The 24370-nt window shown below is 41.3% G+C and overlaps 1 long non-coding RNA gene across 7 annotated transcripts; it reads right to left on the reverse strand.

The window, feature by feature from the left end:
* Positions 1–20052: 20052 nt before the first annotated feature.
* On the reverse strand, positions 20053–23422 carry LOC110704303. 7 transcript variants are annotated; one of them, XR_002507909.1, is made up of 5 exons: positions 23289–23422; positions 21828–23085; positions 21491–21561; positions 20591–20642; positions 20053–20461 (listed from the first exon to the last, which is right to left on the reverse strand). It is a non-coding gene; the product is annotated as an uncharacterized LOC110704303 (long non-coding RNA). The 7 variants fall into 7 exon arrangements; XR_002507902.1 differs by having other exon boundaries at positions 21828–23145; XR_002507901.1 differs by having other exon boundaries at positions 21828–23148.
* Between the last annotated feature and the right edge of the window lie 948 nt (positions 23423–24370).

Raw genomic sequence — 24370 nt, forward strand, 5'->3', positions numbered from 1 at the left:
GTCAAATTAAATATAAAATAACCTAATCATGATGCTAGCGACAAGAATAAAAATAAGAGTAATTAAGTGATTAATTACTCACTTTCCGCGCGTTCCTTTAAATTGCTACATCATGGATAAACTGTTAGTAACTTCAATAAAAATATAAATCAAATTAAAATAATTTAATTAAATAAATGTAGAGATGATTTGGTCCAAACCCTCAGTCAATTATACCTTTCACGCCTTGGTTTAAGGACGGAACCTCGGGTTAAGTATGGACTCCTTGGAGTGCTTATGGGAAGGAATGAAAGAATAAGAAGGCTAGTGTTTAGGGTCAAGAGGGAGAAAAGAATTATTTTGTGATCAAGCTTGTTGATGATTGGAAAAGGGGTCATATGACCTCTATTTATAGAGAAAAAAAGAGGGTCGAAGAATCAAGAAAAGATCCGAATTAAATCGAAATAAAGCTCGATAGACAGCAATTTTTGCGGTTTTTGTTTTTTATCATATCTTTTGATCCAGAAATCAGAATAAGATGAATAAGATATCATTGGAAATCTATTGAATTCTACTTTCTAAAAAATTGTAATCATATTAAAATATTTTGTATAACAAAAGATATAGCCGAAATAGTGAGACGGTGTCAGTTTTGGATAGAGTTTTTTATTTAATTCATATCTTTTTCGTTATAGCTCGAAATTGATATTATAATATATCATTGGAAAGATAATTTCAAGGGATATCCAACCATATAAAATTTGGATAAAAACTATGAAGCACGAAAATAATATCTGTCTATCTATGAAAATCTTTCAATTCGGATATAAATAGGATTTTCAAAAAAAGGAGTTTTATTCAATTTCAAACTCTTTAATCTTATATTTTCAAAAAGGATAATTAGGATCTTTTAGAAAATTATAGAAGCTTCCAATTAATCCTAATTGGTTTAGGAATGGGATTAAATAATTTGGACCCTCCACATGATCATTGGGTCGTAGGTAAGGTGAGCTTAGGTTAGGTTTTGGCTCGGTTTAATATTTTGGCCATAACTTATTCGTTATAAATCGGATTTGGGCTTATAATATATTGTTGGAAATATCTTTTCAAGCCCCATCCAACTATTCAATCATTGGACCCAGATTATGGACCAAAATAAACTGGAAGAAACGTTTTTATACAAAGGACACGAAATGAATGATTTTAAAGGACTCGAAATGAATTATTTTGGGTTTAAAGGCACGAAAAGAGGAAAATAAGTTATGGTTTGGGGAAATGGGATAGGAGTTGGGTTGGTTTATGAAATATAAATATGTATTTAAGCACTCCAAAGATTAAATACTCAACCCGACCAATAATGGCGATGAAAGGTTGTTCATCATCAGGTTTGGTTTTGGGGAGACATTTTTAGGTGTCTACAGAAGCCCCCACTTTGACTAAGTTTGTAGAAGCGTCAGTTTCAAAAACGATAGTCAAAGTACTCGATAGGGACGGAGAATGATTTAAGACGTTCTGCGATCCTAGATCACTTTGTATACGCCGATACTTGCAGAAAATTGTTAGTTCTACCGATAAAAGAGTAAAGGGATAGAATGCTTATCTGGCATCAGTGTATCGGTGACAAATGAGTTTGGTAGTTTCCTATGCTTGAAGGAATCCACCGGATGACATTTGTTGAAATGCTTTCCATGCTTGAGAAAAGCCGACAAATGAGTTTGGTAGCTTTCTAAGCCTGAAGAAACCTACCGGATGACACTTTCCATGCCTGAGGAAAGTCGACATATGATTTTGGCGTTTTTCTATGCTTGAAGAAATCCACCGATAATGCTTTCCATGCTTGAGGAAAGCTGATAAAGGAATTTGGCGGTTTTCTATGCTTGAAGAAATCCACCGGATAATAATTTCCATGCTTGAGGAAAGTCGACAGATGATGAGATTGCAAGTCTCTGTGTATCGAGAACCTTGCGTCATGAAATGATGGTGGTTCGATTGTCCCCGAACGTGGGCTGTAGATGGTCCGCTTGTCCCCGGACGTGGGCTGTAGTTGGTTCGCTTGTCCCCGAACGTGGGCTGTAAATGGTTCGCTTGTCCCCGAACGTGGGCTGTAGATGGTCCGCTTGTCCCCGGACGTGGGCTGTAGATGGTCCTCTTGTCCCTGGACGTGGGCTGTAGATGGTCCGCTTGTCCCCAGACGTGGGCTGTAGTTGGTTTTCTTGTCCCCAAACGTGGACTGTAGATGAGACCTGCAAAAATAAATTTGCCAATGGACTCGTATATATTGTGATTGACTTAAACACTGACTTGACCAAGTTTGACTTGATGTGACATTACATGTGTATGACTTGTGATTGTGTGTATATAGTTTGAGTGTGTGTGTGTGCAGACACAAGCAACCAAAAATGCAAAAGCAAAAATTTTCCATCATTTTTGTCATGAGACGAGTGGAGGGTGCCTACTTTCTCCCAAAAATTTTCCATCATTTTTGTCATGTGACATTTAGGTGTCTACACTAACGCATGTATTTTGTTATTAGAAAGAGATACGAGGCATCCAAGTAAGTGCTTTAATTGGTTTATTGATATTATGATATAGAAATCATGTTTAGGTCATTATTATGATTCCTAGTATCATGTTAGGATGTTTTATTGCTTCCTAGTATCATGTTTAGGGTAATAACTATGAATTCTAATATCAAATATGACAGTTATGATTCTTGCGATGCTTCTTATTTTCTTCCTAATATTCATGTTAGTATCATGTTAGGGCTAAAGATTTAATTTTTGATGTTTAGTGACATGCTAGGGTTTGTTATTAATCTTGTTAGTATCATGCCTAGGATCTTACTATTATTGTTATGCTTTAACATGAACATGATTATTATTATTATTATGATTATTATGATTATTATGATTATTATTATTATTATTACTATTATTATTATTATTATTATTATTATTATTATTATTATTTGATGATGATTAATGTTATTATTGTTATTTTTATGATTATTATGTTGCTTAATATTTATTGTTATTGCTTGATCACACCTTTTATGCATGCTTAAAGGGAATTTGGTACTTGTAATCACGCTTAATAAGATAATTAATAATCTTGTTTAGGGTTAATATGATTATAATTCAAGTGATCGCCAATAATAGTTTTGTTTGTGCATTAATATTCAGCCAACATAGATTAAACAGGTTAAGAGTTACACATATTGATTTCATGTTAGTCAGAAATCGCACATGAATACGATCAGAATAAAGTAGAGGCCTATCATTAGGGCAGGTTCAATCTCTTTTAGGTTGGATTTGTACCTTCATCCCCGAACTACCAGTCATGGTTCCAAACCTATTGGAGTTGACAATCTCCTGGATCATTAAGTGGTGTAACCTTCACCTCGTGAACAGTTTACAAGTTCCTAAAACTTGTTGGCGACTCTTTTGCTCTATCTTCTTTCCCTTTGGACGCCACCATGCTTAAGTGTATGATCACAGTGGGGTTCAAGCTAGGGATAATGCTTGAAATATTCCCTATAGCGCTCGACTACCCTTGTCAGGAGAAAAGGTCCTAGATAGCGAAATGAGAACAAAGATGCGCACCCGCTGCTCAGAGGTGGTCACATCATCTCGGAAGGCCACTATAAGTAGGGTCTGACGAATGGATTGGCCGACTCAGCACGGGCCCGGACAACAATATGTTACAGCAGCTTGTCCACCGATGGTGATATGAGGGTAATATCCTTACCCAAAGGAACCACCGTCGACTTGAACTCTAGTCCAGTTATCACAGAAAAGTCGAGGGGAGTGACGGTCATCTCACCCCATGGAAAATGGAACGTGTTGGTGGTGTCCCAAAAGAACTCCACCAAAGCACGTACGATAAAGTGGATTAACCATAAAAAGTAGAGGGCCCTAGTGGCCTGCAGCAAAGGATTCAAACCACATGACTCCCACAACGCGCGCAGCTCCGTGTTGTTGAGGAAGCAGGTGTCATATAAATGACCGATGGTATCGTTTCCCAAACCATGGCAACAAACCCGCTCATCAGTCATACCGCGCCAAACGCGCTCTGAAATGTGGATTTTAGGCGCGAAATACAGAGTCTTCCCATCCCACTCAAGGAACTCCCCAAGGCTAGTGGAAGTCCCCTCGCCTATGTCAACAGGCTCGTCCTCCCAGTGAGCCCCGCGAGAACGAGAGCCAGATGCTCCACAACGAGTCATGCTAATCATATTCAAGAACATAAAATTAACATTAAATTTATGGTTCTATAGTATCTAAAGTTTGCCTAGCCGCATGATACCATGTTCGTAAAAAAATAGAGTACGTAGTACAAAAACAAAGCATGTTTTTTATTCGAAAATAACAAGCATTTTTTCAGCAATCAACAATTTTTCGCAATATTATAGAAAATATTGTGCCAAATTAAGCATGTAAAGCAAGTAGAAACATGAATAACAAGCCACAATATGTTCATGAACTCAAGGTGTTCAACAATGGAAAATTCCTCGTTTCTTATAAAAATTGAGCCAAACAAGTTTTAAAATACTCCGAAGGCAATATACAAACATAAATAAGTGGTTTAATGGCAAGAAAATCAACAAACAAAGCAAAACAAACAAAATTTATTTTGAATTTTTTGAAAATCCGCGAGCAAAAATGCACCAAATTCACCAAAAATAGAGTGAATTTGAGGAAAAATTACATTGATCGGCAAACTAGCTAGAGATGACAAGCTTTGATTTGCAAAACAACTTGAGCGGATTTCGTTAAGAAACGAAGGAGAACGAGCAAAGTGAAGATTTTGCGAACTCGTGCAAAAAAAAAGAAGTGCAGCGGCGAAATGAGGAAGAAGTGGTTTAAATCCGAAAACCCCCGACTCCGTCGCGACGTGATAATCCTGGCGCATCACGATAAGCCTGTTGCAGCAAGCGCCAGTCTTCTTTCCTCAGCAATTCAACTACTTAGGCCCCATATTATTTTATGTAGACCTTATTTAACAAATTGGGTTCCTTGGTACGCCAGCTAGCCCCTATAAGCAAGTTGAAATGATTAGTAGTCGGCTCGATTACAATCGTAGTAAGTGATCAACCTAATGATGATCGTCTAACTTAGCTTAAGAACCTAACATTGGCTCATCGCAAGCACCAAGATATTAGTTCATAGGAAAATACAACAAAGCAACAGTATGGCAGATATTAAAGAAAAGCATTAGCAAACTGAGGATCGTACAAGCAAAATGATCTTCAACGACGTTCCCTAAGATATGGAGGGTTGTCACAAACAACTGAAGATGACTAAAAGCAGAGTCACCTTCGACAATGTTTAGTAGCTTGTGGAGAATTGTCACGAAAACGAGAGATGGCTACAAGCGAAGTTATCTTTGACGATGTTCCCTAGCTTACGGAGGACTGTAACAGAAAAAGTGAAGACAGCTACAAGTGGAGCTGTCTTCGACGATATTCCCTTAGCTTGAGGAAGGTCGTAAAAAATGCAGCAAAAAATGGTTACTCAAACGATGTGTACTCGACGGTGCAAGATACGCATTTCTAACTCTTTTATCTGTTTAAACTAATGCTAGTTTGCAGGTATTGATGTTGCAAGAATGATTTGGGATCGCAGAACGTTCGGAATCATTCTTCATCCCTATCGCTACTTTGACTTTTGTTTTTGACACCTATGTTTTTCCAAACTCAATCAAGGGGCTTCTATAGACACCTTATTGTGTCTCCCCATAAACCAAACCCAGTGATGAATATCTTTCACGATATTGATTATCAAAAGAGGTATAATATGAAAGAGTCTCTGATGCATCTGCTTTTAATAAAAATACTTCATTCTGTTTTTTAAAATATTTCTTTCGTACCCTGATTATGGAAAATGTCCAGTCCAATTTAGTGTGGTCCATGATATAGGTCCAATAATAGTGTAGTTGGATTGGGTTGAAAAGAGCTTTCCAACGATATATTATAAGCCAAATTTCAATGAATAATGAGGAAGTTATGGCCAAAACAATAAATTGGGCCCAAAATGATTTTATATGGCCCAAGGATCAAGTGGAGAGCCCATTAATTATTATTCCTAATGTTATTAGGATTGCCTTTAATTTTCTAGAGTTACTAGAAGGTTAATTTTAAATTCTAATGGAATTAGGATTAATAATTATACTTTTATTTATAAAAGATAAAGAATTTAATTTGAAATAAAACAAGTGTTTTTAAACATAAAGCTGATTTTAATTAAGATAATTACGGAGTCTAATTACCTAATTTTATTAGGAAAAGGACTCCATGCAGGACTTGATCATAATCGCACCATCGCACTGCAAAGAGCCTATCGCATCGCGATAGGGGCTGTTTTACTTCAAGTTAAAATCTGACTCTTGTCTAAACGTTCTGGATACTTTCTCTATAGGGGGTTATTTCCCCGTTTTCAATCATAAACAATCGCCTAAACCTAATTATCTTCTCTCTCAAAGCTAGAAGCTTGTTCTTTCTCCCTCTTTCTAAGCGTAGCCTTTTTTAAATACAATATCGCATTCACGAGTCTTAGATGCACCTAACCAAGCTCGAAGTTGTCCTCGCCCTAGACGTGAAAGGTTGATAATTTCTTGATGGTTTGGTCCCAAATTCTTATTTCAATTATTTAAATTAATTGTTTGATTTAATATTTTCATTGAAGTTATTAATGTGTGTATTGTTTTGGTAGAAAGAGATACGAGGCAACAAAGTAAATAGTTTTATTGCTCTATTTCTTTAGAAAGCATGTTTAGATTATTTTGATTCTTAGCATCATGTTAGGATGTCTTTAATGCTTTCTAGTATCATGTTTAGGTTGCTTCCTATTTTCTTCTATCATGTTAGTATCATGTTAGGGCTAAATCTTTGATCTTTAAAGTATTTCTTAGTGACATGCTAGGATTTGTTATTAATTATATTAGTATCTCGCCTATGATCTTGCCAATAATATTATTATCCTTTGAGAATATTATTGTGACGATGATGGTTGTGTCTAAAATTATTATTATTGTTGTTTCTTGATATTATTTCTTGATCACGCCCTCTCTTGCAGGTTTAAAGGGAATTTGTATTTAAAATCTTGTTTAATAAGATAATTAATAATATTAATTAGACTAATATGCTTTTAATTCTAATATGATTTTAATTCAAGTGATCACCAATAATAGATTTGTTTGTGCATTAATATTTCACTAACATAGATTAAACAGGTTTAGGGTTCAATCTCTTTTAGGTTGGATTTGTACCTTCTGTTTCGGGGTTTTCTGATGTCCTGCGGGAGAGTTACAATTCCGAGACTGGAACCAGACGCCTGTACCTGCAAAATAACGGAGACTCCTGTGAGCTCCGCCTCCAACGGTCAAGTTAGTACCTGATTAAGGAGTAATTAATGCGGAAATTAAAGTAATAAGGTCTCTCTAGGTGAGAGTGTTTAATGTAGGTAATCTGCTTTGTTAGCGAGATCAGCCGGTTATTAATGTGTTCCGTAATGTTTTCGCGTCTCCCTTAATGAGGATTAAGGGAGGTATTTATAACCTTGGGAAACGTGTCCATCCTAGGTTTAGGTAAACCTAGGGCTGATTGGGCTTCCCTCGGAAGTTGGGCCTGGGTGGTCGGGTTCTCCATTAGGCATGGAGTATGCCACATGTCGTGACATAACAGGTCCAAGGTGGACGAATAAGCGCGTGCCACGTGGCAAGCCCTGACAGTTCCAACTAGGAGACACTTGGCAGGACCTGATTGGTCCACGTGGCGCACTCCGATTGGTAGGAGCAAAATCCCCTAATCATTTGCCCCTCACAAGTGGCACGTGATTGGTCACGCGTTACATGTGACAGGTGTCGCACTGTAACGGGCGACGGCCAGCTACAGGTGTCAGTCGGCGAAAGGACGAGAGATTATCCCGCCCAAATTTTGAATTCTGAAAGTAACCCTTCGCCTTCTCACTTCGCCTATATAAGGGAGAGTTGCCTTGAGTCATTTTCACACTTTGAGAACTATTTGAGAACATTCGGGCCCCTGAACTTGCTCTGACATTTTGGACTTTTTCTGCCTACCGCCTGTTCTGACAAGCCGACTGCACAGGATTTTCAGAACTTCATCAACCGTCACTCGTTCAGGTAACTCAGTTCTCTTACTCTTAATTTTCTTTTTATTTTCTGAAATGGCACCACGGAAGCACACGACACGACCTAGGTTAGTGATCAGCCGGTCACCGGGGACGGCTGAATCTAGGACTAGGAGTGCCGCCTGCCCTTTTCCGGACCCATCTTTTCCCTTTATACAAAGTCCGACTGTATCTGTGTCTATGCAGAGCAGGATGGCCAGAACGAAAAAGACAGCTAGGATCTCAAATTCAGACGGCTCCTCCCACAGGGTGCCGATTAGTGAAACATCTGACCAGGCGCCAGATGTTGAAGTGAGACAAGGCGGCCTGGATGCCGGCAATTCTGTGGGGGGAGTCATAGTGACCCCTTCCAATTTAACAGTTAAAAAATCTGCTCCTTTTCAAAGAGAGGAGGCGGGCCCCTCCGGGAGAGGGGAGGAGTCGTCCTCTTCAGACTCGTCCGAGGACGATTCCTCGTCAAGCTCTTCTGGCCATGCTTCTTTGGGTACATAAGAGAAAAACAGCCGCCTGCAAGAGGCGAGACTTTCTCACGCAGTTGAGAAGGGGGACAATTGGGAGGAACCATCCGCCTCTTACCGAGAGCTAAATACCCCCTACTACTGCACGGTACCTCGGGGCCGAATCACAGCCATGCAAGAGAAAGTGGAGAGCTTTATTGCAAACCACACCATGGGACCCGATTTTCTAGTGTTTGTGCCGGATCCAGAAGACACAGTCGTCTGGCCGGCTGGTTCCAGTTACGAAAGCTCCTGCTTTGGCTGCTACGAGGCGGCCATCAAGGCAGGGCTTCGCTTCCCATTACATCCGGCTGTTCAGCGGATTTTGGATGGGTATGAGTTGGGGTTATGGCAGTTAGCCCCAAACTCTTGGGTCAACGTACTCGGCTATGTGGCCGGGTGCGAACTGCACGGGGTGGAGCCGAGCTTCGAGGCTTTCTCCCATATGAACTATCTCAGCCGGACCCCTAAGACAGGCGGTACCGGCTGGTATCAATTGACAAGCCACAGGGGCTACCTCATGACGAGAGGTAAAGCAAACAAGTGGAAGGACTGGCGGAGCACCTTCCTCATCATTGAGAGTTCTGACATTAAGCAGAACAAGCGCTTCAATAGGTGGAACAGGAATCCGCCCCTTCTTGCAGGCGGCCGTAGCATGCCGCCTGTTCCCCCCAAGGCTAAGAAAGAGATCCTTGATAAAGGACTCTTTAAAGTAGAGTCGAGGGTCGACTCTACTTCAGGGGTACGAGAGCAAGTACCCCTGCACTGCGTCCCGAGCTTCAAGTGGCTCTATGAGGAGTACTTTTTGGCCGCCTGCGGCCTCAGCAGTCGGTGCTCAAGAGGTAGTCGGCCTGTCGAATACTCTGTTGTTTCATACATTTGTTGTTTATCTTTTATTAACTTTGCTGTTTGTTTTTGCAGCTGACGCCATGAGCAAAATCACCGCCTCCAAGACTGCGGCGGCCATGTTGCGGGCCTCTATTATGAAACAAGCTTCAACCGACTCCCCCAAGAAGGGGGCACCCTTGGTGAGCTCCGAACCTTTCACCCTCTTTTTGGAGTGTTTATGCATATACTGACTTTTTTCTTCTTTTTTTAGACGGGTGCTCCAAGAGCTTCATCTTCCCAACAGCCGGACCCCAAGGCCCGGAAGACGACTGTTGGGAGCTCTCCTGGTTCTGCCAGGAAACAGGTGGCGGCTGAGAAACAGCCGGCCACTTCTTCTAAAGCTCCAACTGGGCCGCCTAGAGGTATGAAGTTGTCCTTGTAAATTTTAGACTTGCTCCTTTTTTTACTAAGTCTAATCCGTTTGTTTATGCTTGATGCAGCCGGCCCCCAGGAGCCTGACTTGGCAGAGATGGCCAAGTCTATGATCAGGGCAGTTCCTCCAGCTGAAAGGGAGGCGGTCAGGGGTGTCGGCAACCTTGACCTTGACGGGATTGCAGGGGTCCTTGCTGAGGTATACTTAGCATTTTTTTTTTTGAGTATTTGAATTTCTGGACGACTGTTTTCTTTTTTGGAAACTGACGCCTGTTTTTTTTTTTTTTTGTACTTAGGCCCTGCTCCGAGTTAACGGCCTTCGCAAGCCGCTTGATCGGAAAAACAAAGAGGTAAAGGCTGCAAAAGCTATGGCCGCCTCTGACTGTGATAAGGCAATGTTTCAAATTGCCCAAAATGAAGTACTGACCATTGATATTCTTTATTATCAGGCGCAGGCTACCGCCGCTGTTCGGGCTCAGTTAGAGGCGGCCCAGAAGAAGAATGACGAGCTGGAGGCGACCATCACAAATCTCCAGGCCGAGCTGAAACCTCTTCGCCTGAAAATGTACTCTTACGAAGCCATGGAGAAATCCTTGGCGAGCGTAAAGGAACGCCTGGTGACCCAGGAGAAGAGTCTTACCCAAGAGCTCTCGGAAAAGGCCGAGCAAGAGAAGAAAGAGCTGGTCCGGGAGATGATGAAAGACTCCGCTCAAATCCAGCGCATGACCTGGGGCCGCCTCTTCCCCAGTGCTGACTTTGCCTCTTGGGAAAGAACGTACCGCCAGTGCTCGGATGCATATAATCAACAAATCCTGGCGGCTGCTGAAGAAGAGGCGTTGGGGGAGGAGTCGGAGGAGGAGGAGCCGGTAGTGGCGCTTGTGCCGCTTGGGGGTAAGGCATCAAAAAAGGATGCAGATGAAGCCGAGTCCAGCAAGAAGAGTGCTGACCAGGCGGCAGCTGCTAATACTGAACTGCCCCCTTCTTAAGCTTTATGTATTCTTTCCACGGCCTGCGTGCCGTTTGCTTTGTATTTACCCGGCCAGGGGGCCGGGGCTTTGAATATTTTGCTGGTCTTTAATGACCGGCTTATTTTTAATGAATTTTTGTTTTGCTTCAAATTTGTCTAAGTATTCCATATCTAATTGGAATTTGTCTAAGTATTCCATATCTAATATCCAATTGTTTACTAGACCGACTATTTTACATGGCCGAACGTTGCAGACAGGTACGGATAGTTAGTGCGCCGCCTATGCCCCTGGACGACTGGTTGTCTGTTTCCAGGATAGACGATCAGTCGGCCATTATCCAATTGGTATTCGAATTATTTTGTCTGGATCCTTTTTAGGCAGGCGGGCCTGTCTTTTTGTAATTTTAACCAAGTAGGAAAGTGGTCTGACCAAGTAAATAAAGTATTACCTAGTCGCCAAGGAATTGAGTAGTAGAGAAAACAAGCGGCGGGCACCGGTTGTTTCCCTTTATTGCCAATGTTGTTGGCTTTTAACTCATAATTTTTTAACCTAGCAAGAGTAGTGATTGAGGGCCTCTGCTTGTTAAAACAGGCGGACGACTCATACCTTTTAGGCTCCGTACTAAGTTTGAGTGACTATTAAGTTAACATAGGAGTTACTTAGTATTCGTCACAATCTAGATTGAGTATTAGAGGTACCAGGCGGCGGAGGACGGCTGATCCCCTTGATTTGCCAATGTTTGTTGGCTATTAACTCAATAGGTTACCTAGTAGGAATAGGGGTTTGAGTGCCCCTGTTTGTTAAAAACAGGCGGACGACTCAAACCTTTCAGGTTCCATACCAAATTTGAGGGAGTGACTTATGAGATAACGTTGGAGATACTCAGTCGCCGTCACTTTTGTTTGAGAAGTAGAGGTACCAGACGGCGAAGGCCGGCTAGACCCCTTGATTCGCCAATGTTTGTTGGCTATTAACTCAATAGGTACCCCCTGTATTTATCCCAAGTAATACATGCGGTCATCTGACTCAGATGTCAACTGCTACCACTGGTTTGGTTAGTGATAGAGTTATCCTTGTCTCAAAAACGGCTACGTGGTTGCCCTTGGGGACAGTCGTATAGGTGCCGTGTAATTAGTTTATAGAACAATGTTCCACCCAAAAGGGAGCTGCTCTCTGCGACGAATTTCATCCGGAGGGATGCCGCCGGACGCCTGCTATGATGTTGGGACAGGTCGTATTAGTTTTGAAGATTGGATCAGTTGGCTTGGCGCCTGGTCTGATCATTCGGCCTGTGGCCTTGGTAAGTTCTTGGTGAACGTAGGTGCTAAGTAAAAGGAGGGTAGCCGCCTGTTAGGCACAGGGTCGGCCAGGCCCTTATCTTTTTAGCTAAGTATTGTGAGTAAAATACTCAATGGAGAGTAGCCGACTGTAAAGGTACAGACGACATGCCCCTCTGAAGATAGAGTGAAAAACTCAATGGAGAGTAGCCGACTGTAAAGGTACAGACGGCATGCCCCTCGTAGTACAAAATTGAATAGTAAGTGCAAACTTTTATTAAGTAGCTCTTGACTATTTGCATCATTCAAAAGAAATATTTCTTAAGATTATCTACATTCCAAGTTCGAGGCAACGGTTGTCCGTCTGGTGTTTCCAGACGGTAGGTACCGTCCCTGACTTCCTCATAGATACGGTAGGGTCCTTCCCAGTTGGGAGTTAGTTTGCCAGACTCATTAGCCCTACCAACTGCTTCCATTTTTCTAAGTACAAAGTCCCCTACTTTGAGTGGACGCCTGTGTACTTTTTTATTGTATGATCTAGTCATTCTCAGGCGATAGATCTCATGGCGCAAGACAGCATTGCCCCTCTTTTCAGGAAGTGAGTCTAATGTCAGGCGCATGGCTTCCCAGTTTGCCTCTTCGTCATATAGCATCACTCGAAGAGTCGGCTCGTAGTGTTCTATTAGAAGAACAGCTTCCGCACCGTAAGTTAGGAGGAATGGAGTTTCTCCAGTCGCCCCTTTTTCAGTCGTCCTAATGGCCCAGAGAACATGTGGTAGTTCATCCGCCCATAGGCCGCCTGCTCGTTCAATCTTTTTCTTGAGACCGTCTGAGATGATTTTATTAAAGGATTCTACCTGGCCGTTTGCTTGTGGACGGCCGATAGATGCAAAGTAGTTTGCAATTCCTTGATCACCCAACCAGCTTTTGAGAACAGGCGTCTCAAATTGGGGACCATTATCAAAAACCATAGACATGGGAACCCCGAACCGAGTGATGACGTTTTTCCAAATGAATGAAATTACATCTTTCGTCTTGATTCCCTTTACAGCCTCTGCCTCTACCCATTTAGTGAAGTAGTCGACGGCAACAAGTATGTACCTCCTTCCGCCTGTAGCAGGCGTATATGGACCCAGAATGTTCATGCCCCACTTAGCAAACGGTAGTGGGCTGTGAATGGTAGTGAGGTCAGTAGCCGGACGGTGAATTAGTTTGCCAAACCTTTAGCACTTGTCACATTTTTTCACCATCTCCATTGCATCTGCTTCCAAAGTAGGCCAAAAGTAGCCCTACCGCCTTGCCCTTTGAGCAAGCATCCTACCACCTATATGAGAAGCACAGTAACCAGAGTGAAGATCATCTAGTATCTCTCGTCCCTTTTCTGGAGTAACACACTTTAAGAATGGTTGAAGGTACCCCCTCTTGTGAAGTTCTCCCTTTATCATTTCAAAATAGGTGGCTCGTTTTTTCAGTGCTGCCGCCTGTTGAGGATCATCCGGCAGTGTACCGTTTGTCAGATATGCCCTGATTGAATCCATCCAGGTTGAGCTTCTGTCTAGGATTCCAATAGGGTTTTCCTCGATGCTTCTCTTCTCCATTACTTCCCAAAAAACAGTTCGAGGAGTATCAGAGGAGGCGGATGATGCTAATTTTGACAGTGCATCCGCCTGGTTGTTTTCTGATCTCGGCACTTGGATCAGATGGAAATCCTCAAGGGAGCCGACTGCTTGTCGGACCGCCTGTAAATACTTGATCATGGCCGGATGGGTTGCTTCGTAATCGCCATTGTACTGACTCACTATCAATTGTGAATCGGAACAGGCGTCTATTTTTCTTGCCTCTGCCGCCTTGCACATGCGGATCCCGGCTAGTAAAGCTTCATATTCTGCCTCATTGTTTGAAGCCTGAAAACTGAAGCGTAGAGCATACTCGAACCTGTCGCCCTCTGGCGACTGACATATGACGCCTGCTCCACAACCATTTGAAGTAGAGCTTCCGTCCACATATACCTTCCATACTTGGTCTGGAACTTGAGAGTCAGGAGGACGAGTCATCTCTAAAATAAAGTCAGCAAAGGCTTGCCCCTTCACTGCTTTTCTAGGCTCGAAAGTAACTTCGAGGCTCTGTATTTCTATGGCCCATTTGATCATTCGGCCTGACGACTCCATGATGGTCAGCGGCCGCTTGATAGGTTGGTCTGTATACACGACGACTGTATGTGCCAAAAAGTAGGGCTTCAATTTTTTAACAGCCATGAAGAGTGCAAGACCAAATTTCTCCACTAGGGGATACCTCAACTCGGCATTTTTCAGTACGTGACTGACAAAGTAGACCGGGAGCTGACAGCCGTCCCTTTCAGCAAGGAGAACAGCGCTTAACGCATGATCAGAGACGGCCAGGTACATGTAGAGAACCTCTTTGGGCAAAGGGCTGACCAGCCTCGGCAAGGAATGCAAGTGAACTTTTAATTTCTGGAAGGCGGCCTCAGCATCCGGCCCCCATTCAAACCTTGCCTTTTTCTTAATTGCCTGGAAAAAGTATAGGCATTTGTCGCCTGATCGGCTTAGAAATCTTCCCAAGGCCGCCAGACAACCTGTTAACTCCTGAACCTCTCGGATGGTACGAGGCGACTGCATGTCAATGACCGCCTGCACCTTCTCAGGGTTCGCTTCTATTCCTCTCTGATTGATAAGGAATCCGAGAAATTTCCCAGACTCAACTCCAAATACACATTTCTTGGGATTGAGCATGACATGGTGCCGCCTGAGTGTGGCGAAAGTTTCTCGGAGGTCCGACAGATGATCTTTCTGAAGTTTAGTCTTGACAATCATATCATCAATATATGCCTCGACGTTTCTCCCAATCTGATCAAAGAACACAGTGTTTATCATTCGTTGGAAGGTAGCCGGGGCATTCTTAAGACCAAACGACATGACCGTGTAACAGTATAACCCCTGATCAGTGAAGAAGGCCGTCTTCTCCTGATCTTTCTTCCATAAGGGAATTTGATGGAAACCAGAATAGGCGTCCATAAAACTCATCAAGGCATGGCCGGCTGTTGAGTCGACCAGGTTATCAATTTTAGGCAGAGGGTAACTGTCTTTGGGGCACGCCTTGTTTAAGTCTGTGTAGTCTACACACATTCGCCAGGTGCCATTCGGCTTTTTAACAAGCACCACATTTGCAACCCAGTCTGGGAAGTAACATTGCCGAATGAACCCTGCATCAAGTAATTTTTTAACTTCGGCGGCTGCCGCCTGACTTCTTTCTTCGCCATGGTTCCGCTTCTTTTGCCGTACCGGCTTCTTTTTCGGATCCACGGCGAGTTTATGTACCGCCAGATCAGGACTAATGCCTGGAATTTCATGGACTTCGAATGCAAAGATGTCCTTGTATTCTTTCAATAGGTTGTGAAAGTCGTCACCAAGGTTTCTCAGAGCAGTCGTCCCAACTTTGACTGTTCGGTCAGGACGTGAGTCGTCTAAGATCAGGTCCGCATGCTCACCAGCCGGCTGAGGGCGGAACTCATCCGGCCGCTCCTCTGCCAATGATTGTTATTTTCTTGCTTTTCTTGCGGACTCTGTCTGGGACGCCTTTCTCTTTTTGCCGCCTGCTTCTTGAACAGGCGCATCCTCCTTGACATTGTCAAGGTTTGTTTTTTCACCACTTGACCCAATGGCCATAACAGTGGGCTTGACATCCGAGAGATAGCACTCTCGGGCCATCCTCTGATCTCCCCTTAGGGAGCCGACTGTTCCATTATCCCTCTCAAACTTGAGCAACATAAGAGACGGGATTATAACAGCCTTGGAATTATTCAGGGTTGGTCGACCCATAATCATGTTGTAGGCCGAGAGTTCCTCTACTACTAGGAACCGGACTACCATGTGTCGTCCTTCCCCTTTTTCGCCCAGGCGAATGGGTAAATCTACTCGTCCCAGTGGGTGGACGACTCCTCCTCCAAACCCTACTAAAGGGTGGGAGGCCGGATGTATGCAATCAGTCTGATATTTCAGTTTCGACAGACATTTGCTGCTGATGAGATCTGAGGAGCTCCCGGTATCTATGAGGATTCGGCCAACTCTCTGGTTGGCCACTTTACATTCAATAACGAGAGGGTCTTCATGCGGCCCCTTACCCCTCCTAGATCCTCTTCAGTGATGACAATCTCAGGAAATGTATATTTGGACGGCCGTTCTTGGTGAACGGAATTTACCTCTAACCACCTATGTTATCTTTGTTGCCCCTAATAGTGGGGCCGCCTCCTGAGAAGCCGCCTGCAATGGTGTAGACGACTGCATCATCTGTATCGGAGCTGTCGGCCTGTTGATTCTTTTTGGCCGACAGCTTTTTTGAGGAAGTGTTCCCCGTAGATTTCTTGACATAAGTGTCAAGATCACCTTGCTCAGCCAGGCGGTCTAGGTACCGCATAAGACTGATGCAGTCATTGGTGTGATGACCAACGTCATCATGATAAGCACAGATTTTATCTTGGTTCCGGTTGTTTGCAGAACCCTTCATGGGGACCGGCTTCTCAATTGAGATCCGTCCCTTGATTTCTTTTAGGATAAATTGGTTATCCTTGTTAAACGCATACTTTGGGGAGTATGGTTTGAATTCTTTTTTCTTTTTCTGGGCCGGCTGTTTAGAGGAATCAGCCGCCCAGACCTCTTTTCTTTTCTCATCTTTGTTAGACGACTGTTTCTGTCGTCCTTCTCTTTTGTCGAACCTTTTCCCGTCCGACTGTTTTATCGTACAAAGATCAGTCGCCTGTATATAGGCTTCTGCTTCAATCAAGGCCTCTTGAAGAGTCGCCACCCTTTTTCGAACCAAATCAAATTTGAAGGTAGACCCGTCTTTGAGACCTCTGAAAAAGTCAGTATAAGCTACCTCATCCGGTAACCCTTGAATCTGTATTCTCATCAGGTTAAACCGCCTGATGCAAGAACGAAGTCCCTCCTTATCGCCCTGCTGAATTGTTCCCAAATCAAGGGTCGTTTTCTTCGCAGGGATGTTCATGGCGAAGTTGGAGGCAAATAAGTAAGCAAGCGTCCTGAAGCTATTTACACAACCAGTCGGCAGGTTGCCGAACTATTGCTGTGCAATTCCTTTGAGAGTCGCTGGGAAACACTTGCACCAAGTGGGATCATCCAACCCTTGAAGGTACATCAGGTTGGTGAATGCCATCAGATGGTCTTCTGGGTTAGTAGTGCCGTCATAGGCGCCTACTAGTACATTTTTCACTTTGGCCGGCTGAGCGGCTTCAGTAATTTCCTTGGAGAAGGCCGACGGCTGTTCACCAAGTCTAAGCAACCGTAGCTGCCAGTCCATAGGTTGGACGTTTTTTGCTGCAGGTCCACCAAATGGAGGTGGCTGCAAAAAATACTGTTGTTGCGGCACAAATGGTAAGTTTGGTACCGCCTGGGCACTATGAAAGCCGGACTGACGGGAGGTGCCGCCTGACTGACTTTCATGGTACGACTGAGTATGCCTCATCGAGGCATTTCGCAAACTGTCTTGAAAGTTTGAAGTAGAGGCCGACTCTGACAATCGGTCACTCTTCTTCTGCTCTAGCAGTAGCCGAGCATCTGTGAATGTTTGCTTCGACCCGTCCGCCTGAATATGACGAACAGGTTTCCTATTTCCTGTAGGATAACGGAATTTTGTGAAATCAAGGGCAGGTGGCTCCCGCTTCCTAGATTTAGGATGAGGAGTCGCCTCTCGCCCTTGAACTGGCTTCCTCTTCAGTGAAGTGGAGGGTTTCTTGGCCGACTGCTCCTTAACTGGAGCAGTCGACTTCTTGTTGATCAACTCTTGAATCTCTCCCTTGAAGTCCCTCATGAAGGTCATGAGTTCGTTCCTTGTGATGGGAGCAGACCCATCAGTCGGCTGTTGCCGAACAGGCGGTGCGCCTGCTGGCTCGCTTCCTGTTTGAAGATGCTCCCGTTCCCTCCTTTCGGTATGACGGGTACGTCGGGCCCTTAGGGTCCCGTCTGAAGCTGTATGAGCTTCAACTTCAAATTCACTTTCGGTATCATGGTCCGACTGAACTTGAGGGTCGTCTAGGGGACGCCTCTCTTCAGGAGTCGGTACAAACTTGGATGCCATCTCTGAAGTACTCTCCCCACAGACGGCGCCAAATGTTTCGGGGTTTTCTGATGTCCTGCGGGAGAGTTACAATTCCGAGACTGGAACTGGACGCTTGTACCTGCAAAATAACGGAGACTCCTGTGAGCTCCGCCTCCAACGGTCAAGTTAGTACCTGATTAAGGAGTAATTAATGCGGAAATTAAAGTAATAAGGTCTCTCTAGGTGAGAGTGTTTAATGTAGGTAATTTGCTTTGTTAGCGAGATCAGCCGGTTATTAATGTGTTCCGTAATGTTTTCCGCGTCTCCCTTAATGAGGATTAAGGGAGGTATTTATAACCTTGGGAAACGTGTCCATCCTAGTTTTAGGTAAACCTAGGGCTGATTGGGCTTCCCTCGGAAGTTGGGCCTGGGTGGCCGGGTTCTCCATTAGGCATGGAGTATGCCACATGTCGTGACATAACAGGTCCAAGGTGGACGAATAAGCGCGTGCCACGTGGCAAGCCCTGACAGTTCCAACTAGGAGACACTTGGCAGGACCTGATTGGTCCACGTGGCGCACTCCGATTGGTAGGAGCAAAATCCCCTAATCACCTTCCTCCTTGAATATCCAGTCACGGTTCTGGATCACTATGGAGTAAGTGATCTCATATATGGATCGTGAAGGGGTGTAACCTTCACCCTGTGAACGGTTTACAAGTTCCTAAAACTTTTTGGCGACTCTTTTGCCCTAGCTTCCTTCCATTTGGACGCCACCATACTTAAGTGTATGATCATAGTGGGGCTCAAGTTTGGGATGCTTAGCTTGAAATATTCCCTACACAGGAGGGTTTTTACTCTTGATGTTAAAATTAATACTATGAATAAGAATGCTAGTACTTCTTCTGCTTATATTGCTGAGTCTATTGATTTATGGCATGCAAGCTTAAGATTAGGTCATGTTAATATTGATTCAATTAAAAGGCTTAAACAATTAAACTTAATCCCACAGTTTTCCAATACTGATTTTTTAAAATGTCAAATTTGTGGTGAAGCCAAGTTTTCAAAGAAATAATTTAAATATGTAGATAGGAAAACTAAAGTACAAGAGCTTGTTCATAGTGACTTTGGTGATTTTAATAATCACGAGAGTAGAGGGGGTAAAAAGTACTACATTACTTTTGTTGATAACTGCTCACGTTTCTCCATGGGAAATCGATGATAATGTTGAGGGTATTCGTATGTATGATTTCCCTCAAAGCCTTAAAACTTTGGTGGAACTTGACCTAGTAGTGCCAAGTGACATTAAACAAGCCAACTCTCATCTATCCTTGTATTTCAACATTAAGAATTAAAAAACAAGTGATTTTAAGTCCATTCATGGCTCCTTTGAGCATCTTCTTTGATATATTTCCCTAAATTCGGGCTTCTCTACTTGATCGGGTGAGAGATTCCTTGCAATTCTTTTCTCTCAAAACCCGCTATCTATCTGATTCATCTTCCCATCTCTAATATAGGTGGACAATTGCAACCACTTCTAAGTAATAGCAATCTAATAATAAATTTCAGCATGTAAAGAGCTAAAAAAAAAAAAGGTCTATTTCTCACCCGCCTCAATGTGTTCAATATGTAGAAGTTTCTGCCCTTAATTAAGAGGGGATGAAGTGGAAGTAGCAGTTTGTGGCCTTTGCTCCAGAGAACCTCAACTTGGAAATTAAAAGATAGTCTATACCAAATCTTTAAGCATGTTTGCTGTCAAGATAAATGATATTTGAGCAAAGAAATATTTTTTTGGCATTTGAAGATAATCAACATAAAGGGTCTAGCATTGTGCTATCATGGAAGAAAAAACACTTGAGGGGCAAGAATAAGACGCCATTTGATGACGAATTTAGCACTAAATAAATGAGTCTGTTAACATTATACTACAGGTACAAGTAATAGAAATACTATATCCGTCCCTTGACCAAGAATCTCCAAGCTACATAATTAGAGGCACAAAGATAATAAATTGAGCTGAATAAGGGTGTAAAGTGTGAAATTGTGATGTAGCATGGAAATTCTAGTCTACAGAGTACATTATAGTTCATTTTCTAATCACAAAGTGTAACACTATAAAATAAGTAGTATGCTAACCACTGATTTAGAATTAACCAGATATGTATGCTGCTACTTGGAAGCACCATAACTTTCTTTCACTATACACCCAGCTACAATTCTCTTACCGCATGGAGGACCAGTAGCACTCCTCTAGGCGATTTATTTACCTGCAACACCCAATTGCGTTGAATGAAGCAAGGGCCAAAGAATTTACATACTGAAATTCAATGGAAAAAAGGTACGTATGAGGAATTTCAGAAGAAAATGCAACTTTGCAAAGCCAAAAGGGCAATTACCCTTCATAAACAGTTTGTTCAAACATCACAATGTCCCCCATACAGGCATCACCTGTAAATTACCCTCTAATGTTAATCACATTGATGTATTACAATATAGATGCAAAAGCGAGAATAATAAAGAAAAACATAGGCACATCAAAATTTCTAAAATTGATACTGTGTTCATACATTCCACCCTATGACATCACAATTATAGGGCACAATATATTTTCCATCTAAATTTCATAGTACCATACTGCATAACAACTTCTTAAAGAACCTAAGCCTAATCATTTTAATGTTTTATTATTTATATCAGTCAATACTCTAGATCATTTATCTTGATCTCCTAAACTTTTTTATTCCTAGCTTGCCACATTTATCTTAAATTAAGTATCTAACACGATATTGTGCTCATACACATATGACATTACGAATTTACGATCATACAACACAAAAGATCTCTGTCTGAATTTCATACTATCACCCAACTTAAACTCTTAAAAAAGGCTAAACAAGATCATTAAGATGCTTTCCTACACATAAAACAATGGAAAACAATTTTCTTGATCTCCTAAATGTTTTGACCCTAGCTAGCTACATTTATCATGAATCCAACTCTACACTTTAGCAAACAAGACTAAATTTATCCAAATTGTTTGAAAAAAAAATCTTAAGTAGAACCCATAAGAAGGAATATAAGTGACATGAAATGTAAAGGAAATTATAGCAAGAGAGACACAACCTTAGAAAAAATTGTATCCAAAACACAATAAATCTTTCATAGTCAACTCCAGATCAAAATCCATCCAAAATTTAGTACTTCATCATCACTACTTCAATTCAATTATCAATTACAATTAATGAAATTGAAAGTAAAACTTTACACAAACTTAATAAATAAAATTAAAATCTTACAGAGTCCTAGTCGATTGAAGTGAGGTCGATATTGATTAGTGAGGCGTGGTCTCTTATATTTTTCTTCTAATCTACAACCACAAATCATAAAAAAGTCTTTTACCAAAAAATAACATATACAATCAATATTTGAAATCGAGAGAAAGAGAGAGAGAGAGAGAGAGAGAGAGAGAGAGAAAACATAAAAAAATCAATAGAAAAGAACAATACATCAACATCTTGTTCATCCTCAAGAAAGTGGAAAACAAGAAGAGGGATACAATGTGAACCTACTATGAACTTGACCAAAAGAAAAGGGAGGGATGCCTAGCTGTGTATACGACGAGAGAGGACTCACTTGATGTGCCTCATTTTGAAGTCGCGTTATCTTTTAATACAATCTCAGATGCGTTAACAGGAGGTGATAAAGATGGCATTGTGGCTATTGTGTTCAGATTAGTTCCACCTGGTACTTTGGCAGGGTAAACTTCCATTATTTCTTCACTCCTCTCATTTAAATAAACAACAGTCTGCATGGTGAGCTGATGATATTCAACAACCTCAGGTGAAAAGCGATTCTCACGAGTATAGAAAGCATTCTCTTAAGCCGACCGAGCCTTATCTGCCAAAAGTGATTCCAATTGGAGTCATTTTTGAATGTAAATCCAAGAGTCAAATAATCTTACTGATAATCTGGTAGGAAATACTTTGATTGAATGGTAATTATAGCTTTCTTCCTCTAGCTCAGCACACCGCTCCTTGGCAAATTTTCACATAAATCGATGAAATTGAAACCAAAAACTAATCAATCGAGTGAAACAATTTTTTTAAAACCTAAATCTACTAATCTACTTGCATCCATAAAAATCGATGTAGTAACTCGGATCAAACAACATTAAAAAAAATCCAAAGCTACATTCCTCAAATCCATATTTGTCAAAAACAACCTCAAATGACATTGAAAGAATAAACTAATCTGAAAAGAAAATCACAGGGAGAAGAAATGAGGCATTCCATTTTGGTGCCATATTCCGAATTCAACCAAACTCCATCTATTTGCTTGCATGCCTATTCCGACTTTCATCACATGAATTAGACTGAATTGCTCCTGATAAGATACAAACCAAAAGCAAAACTCATCATAAACCCTAAATCAATAAAAATTGAGAAACTAAAAACAAAATTAAACTAATCAATTAGGTAATCTATAAAAATCATCAGAAATCCTAAATCAAACTCAAAATTAAAACACCTAAATCCTAACTATTTTATAAAACAAAAATAAAACACCAGAAAAATCAAAAGAATTTTAAAGTCCTATACACAATAAAAAATTTCAAATCATAGAAAAGGGAGAAGAATTAAAACCCTCTTGCTATTTTAGAAGTCTCGTCATCTTGCTGCAAACCAAAAAAAAATCAACAAAATAAAAAACATAAAAAAAAACCCTACCTTTTGCACAATATCCAAATCATGTTCAATCAAAACCACTATAATCAACCAAATTCATAAATTAATGTTAAATGAGTGATAATGAGCTGCGATATAACAAACCAGGAGAGAGAAACAGAAAGCTGAGCTCGATTACTGAGGAGAGAGAAAGAGTTCGCTGGAAACTACGATCGACGGTGGAAGAACCGAGGTTAGAAGCCGTTTCCATTAGAGAAGTCACATAGCTACTACTCAAAAACGATAATCGATAATGAAAATTGAAAGAAACAACAAATTTACAAAAGAAAAAGAGAGCAGAACTCAAAAGCAAAAATTATGGAGACATATCAAAATTTTACAAGAAATTAGGGTAAATCAAAGAACTCACCTTGAGGAGAGAGAAGAACCAAATTGCAAACTGATCATAATCTGAAGACTAAGGAGAGAGAGGTTGAAAAGTGACGAGGAAAAGAAAAACAACACTGTTCACAAGGAAAATGAAAAGAATGGTGTCCATCGAAGTGTGTATTATTCTGATACTGGATTCAGAATTATTAGAAAGCTAATATATTCAGTAAGGTCAAGTGATCAAAATGCTTAGGAGGAGGCCGCTTTCGATTAGTAATATTAATGTATCGAAAAATATTGTGTAGAACGGACTCATGTGAGTCCGTTCTATTAACTGGCCCGCGCTCGGCCCATTTATTAAAGTTCAGCTAGCGCGCGGCCCGAACCTTAAATAGCCTTTTTTTCAAACACATCCATCGTTCCGCCTTCCTCCTCCTTCTTCTCACCCACGTTTTCTGCATGTTCACTCCATTTTTATCAGTTACATTCCATTACTATCGACTTAATTTCACATTTCCAAATAATTCGCATAACTACTTCATTTTTTAGCTTTAATTATATTTGAATGAATTTAATTTTTACGTCTTCATCATAAACCCTAACATTCGTTATTTTTAACTCAATTAATGTCTACCATTTTGTCGATTAAAGATTCTTCTCCCTTAAAAGTTTATCACAAACGAAGTAAACAAGCTCGAAAAAAGGAGAATACATTTGCAATGGCTGAAAGGTTTATTATACTTCAGTTATTTTTTAGGTTATACTGTTTTTTTAAAAAAATCATTTTTATACCTTATTATTTCGTTTTGTAGGGTCGATTCAAAACAACCATTGAAGAAGTGTGGTCCTAAACCTGGGTCTAAACGAAGTCGACCTGTTAGGTGTGAAATTCTATTCTATTTATTTCGCAAAAAGACATATCATTTTGTATTTGTTGTTTCATATTAAATATTTTTTCTTAGGAAATAAACATACATATCTGGTTATTATATTGTAATTTGGTAATAGATTATATTTGTCAAGATTATCTTTTCTTATTTTGCCCTTTTTTATGGATATGGTTGTTTCACTATTCATCATGCTATATTATGATGTAAATATTTATGATTTTTGCATTTAATA

This window comes from Chenopodium quinoa, unplaced genomic scaffold, assembly GCF_001683475.1.
Source record: "Chenopodium quinoa cultivar QQ74 unplaced genomic scaffold, ASM168347v1, whole genome shotgun sequence".
Classification (NCBI taxonomy): Eukaryota; Viridiplantae; Streptophyta; class Magnoliopsida; order Caryophyllales; family Amaranthaceae; genus Chenopodium; species Chenopodium quinoa.